Consider the following 3,692-nt stretch of genomic DNA (forward strand, 5'->3'; position numbering starts at 1 on the left):
TTTTTTTGGTGTAATATTCGCCGTAAGAGAATATACGGAGTAATGCATGTTTCTAGGTGAGTAATATGTCAATTCTGCAGTGTCTCATTATGAGAACAAATAAGTCAATTTTTTCCTCACCCCCCATGGTCAGTCTCATCCCTGGATTCGAAATCGAAAACACAACTTACATGTCTTATTGAAGTAATTTAACTGTCGAACATCAAATTGTACCTATAAATTTATATAGTAAAAAACAATAAAATGATTTGATATATAGAGTATAATTTAGGGTGGTTTGTTGTAAATTAGTCGTAAAAATGTATGTAGCTTTTTCAGAATTTGGAACGACATTCAGTAAAGTATATTTGAGTGTATGAATGTTTCCACATTCTCTTGTTCTTCCTTACTCAGTAAGAGCATAATTAAAAATCTTGACTATGCTAAGTATCAACTTTTTAGTTGTTCGGGTGGTGACTGTCCCTGCTAGCCTCCTAGTTCCGCCAGTGGTTATATATTTTCCTGATTACTGTGAATGCACACAGGAAATGCTGATAGTGTGATTCTTGAGTAGCTTTATTGGTATTACGCTTCCTTGCTTAGGGCACTTTGAGCTTTGTTAAGTGTTAGCTTACTGCCCTTTATAGGCTGTGCTCTTTTGAGATAGTTTTAGTTCAGTTCAGTGTAGTTTATTTTGATTCTTCAGTTTAGGTAAGGTAGTTACACTTGAAAAAAACTGCCTTTGTTCTGGGAAAACTTTTGACTTGGTATGTTAAATAAGCAAGTTACTCTGATGAAGAATTCTATCCTCTCACCAATGGAATTTTTAACTCCGATATGGGGACATCTTTCCGCGTATCATCATCATTCATATATTAATTGTTGCATCTATTGCGGTATTGCCTAGAATCTGTAAAGGCTGTCACTTGTTTTCAGAAATCAACTGTTTTTGATTCGTTCGGACTGCCATTCGTTTGTATTGCCTATTAATTGTTGCATCTATTGCGGTATTGCCTAGAATCTGTAAAGGCTGTCACTTGTTTTCAGAAATCAACTGTTTTTGATTCGTTCGGACTGCCATTCGTTTGTATTAGTAAATGAACAAAATTTTTATGGCTTTTCGGTATTCAAGTTTTTCTCTGATAATTGAGATATGCAATTTGAGCTTCTGCTCCTGCCAATGCTGCAGTGGTTATAAATCAAGATTAGAAGGTAATACCCTTTATATAGTATTTTGTGGTTCGTATTTTAGTCTCACTTGGAATATAGGCGGTAGTTATAAAAATTTATTTTAATCATTTATTATTCATTAATTTTTATCTATTGATAATTTAGACTTACGTAACAAATTTTCTATCTTATCAACTTCAATTTTCTATCTTATCAACTTCACACTTTAATATTTATTTTTTAAAAATTTTTAATTTTCTAGTGTTTTAAAAAAGTTGGATTCTCTCATAATGCCTGAAAAAAGCCTCTTATATATATATACTAGATTTAATGCCCGGGCGATGCCCGGGCCAATTTGTAATATCCTCTTAATATAATGTAATGTAATAAAATTCTAAGGTCATGTTATTTTGGACTTAATTCTGCTGAACTGAACATACATAACCTGAACTGAACTTATAGTAATTTAATTTTGACCGTGTTCTTTCGGTTGAAAAGAGATGAATTGATGGTGAACTGAACTAAAGTAAGAGGTATATGCCTTGTACTTTTGATTTAGTTTCAGCTCATTTTTGGCCCCGTTCTTTTCGGCTAAAAAAAAACTGAACTAAAATGAATTGAACTGAAGTATGAGTTAATTTGTGAAAAAAGAAATTAGCTGAATTGAACTGAAGGAAGCTGAACTGAATTAAATAGAGCTAAACTAAATTGAAATTATTTGAAATTAAGTATGAAAGAACATGGCTTTATAGAAAAATGGGTATGAATTGAGTTTAACTTCCTAAACCGAATTTATATTAGTTGAACTGAACTTATAGGAACTTAACGTTTTCCAAACTGAAAATATAAGAGTTTACTATCCCTGGTATTTGACACATTGAACATGATAACTAAGAAATTATCCTATAAAAAAGTAAAAGTTATACTAAAAAAAAGATGACTAATTTAATCACTTGGATCGAGCCTTATTTATAACTCGTAGTAAAGTATTTCTAAGAATAGCACGAGTTGAATAAAAGTATCAATTTATAAAACTCAATACGTCAATATCTACTTCCACTCATAGAGTCCAATTTTTTCGTACACACTTTCGGGCAATATTAGCGTCATCAACTTCACTTAAATACTTAACATAATACATTAATATAGTTGGTGTACTGTATTTGTAGTGATAAATTTTGTTAAAACAATTTAGGATGGCCCAACTTCTAATGTGATCAATTTTGTTTACTAATAGTATTTGAGTTAGAACTGTGTAACTAACACTCTACAAAAGAAAATCCACATGGGCGGCCCAAACATAGAGCAATTCAGCTCATTGCACCGGGGCCCAAGTGCATAAAGGGCCCAAACTTACCTAATTATCTAATTTAAAAAAAAAAGAAAAAAAAAAGAAAAGAAAAATACTACTACTTTTGCACGACAAACACAGGAAACCCAAACCAAACTTTACTCTTTTCTCTTCCTAAAAAAATTAAAACAAATCAAGTCATCGATTATCTCTATTTTTTCAATCATTCAAATTTTGATATCTCTTGTTTTCAATCATTAAATTTTCGATCATCTCTAGTCTTCAATTGTTATGGTAAGTCTTATTTTTTTTTTTTTTTTTTTTGTATTCATTAGTTAGGGTTTCTATTGAATTTTTTTCCTTTCAATTTGTTTGTCTATTTGCTATTTCAATTGATTGTTGTTGTTAATACTTGTTGAATGTTGATTTATTTTAGGTTAAACTTTTTGAAGATTGAAGGACTGTTCATATTTCACTGATTGTGTTTCACTGCCTCATCAATCCGGTGACTTTCTAGTCTTTCTTCTTTGTGAATTGCTCATTTGCTTAAGTGTGTTGGTTGTTGAATTTTCGCCATGTCTTCTAAAATCAGAAAACATGAATCTGGGTATGAAAAACGAAAGAAGAAAAAAAGATTGAAGAGTTGATTCAATCCCAAAAAGGGGCTCTTGATAGATTTATTATAAAACCACCTCATAACACTCCTTTAAATGAGACTCCAATTTGTGATGTGAATATAGACAGCCAAACACCCTTTGGTGAAGAAGGTATTATTGAGGAAAGTAGTGAAAATAGCATTGGTGATGTTCAAAGTGATAGTGTCCATGATGATAATCATGTTTTAAGTGATAGGGAAACTCAAATATCTACAGATTATGTGAAAAAATTTGGATTTGATATATTTTAGATTGGTTTTGCATGAAGTTGAAATTTATTTATTCATTGAGGCCACATTTTCCGATATTGAACAGGGCCACGGAAACTCATTGGCCGCCCCTGAAAATCCATACCATGGGTTGGCCGTAGGTAACTATATGGACTTATGGAGTATTCATATTTGGTCTCAAGGATAGTGTTTTTGTTACTTCTATTGGTGTGTATGCGATTTTCTATTTATTTACTCTGATTGTTTTGCCTTTTGTTGTTTTTAATAGCTTGTGTTTAAAACATTCCTTTTGTTGAATAATAATTATAAGATCTGAACTGGCTGCTTTATTATTTTATAGAAGACATATATTTGTTGTTCGGTAAA

General features: G+C 31.4%; 1 long non-coding RNA gene across 1 annotated transcript; it reads left to right on the forward strand.

Moving 5' to 3' along the window:
- The first annotated feature begins 2,578 nt into the window (after positions 1-2,578).
- LOC141633786 (uncharacterized) lies at positions 2,579-3,439 on the forward strand. Its single transcript, XR_012538552.1, has 3 exons — positions 2,579-2,734; positions 2,877-2,945; positions 3,412-3,439. It is a non-coding gene; the product is annotated as an uncharacterized LOC141633786 (long non-coding RNA).
- The last annotated feature ends 253 nt before the right edge of the window (positions 3,440-3,692 follow it).

The sequence above is a fragment of the Silene latifolia genome, chromosome Y (genome assembly GCF_048544455.1).
Source record: "Silene latifolia isolate original U9 population chromosome Y, ASM4854445v1, whole genome shotgun sequence".
Taxonomy (NCBI): Eukaryota; Viridiplantae; Streptophyta; class Magnoliopsida; order Caryophyllales; family Caryophyllaceae; genus Silene; species Silene latifolia.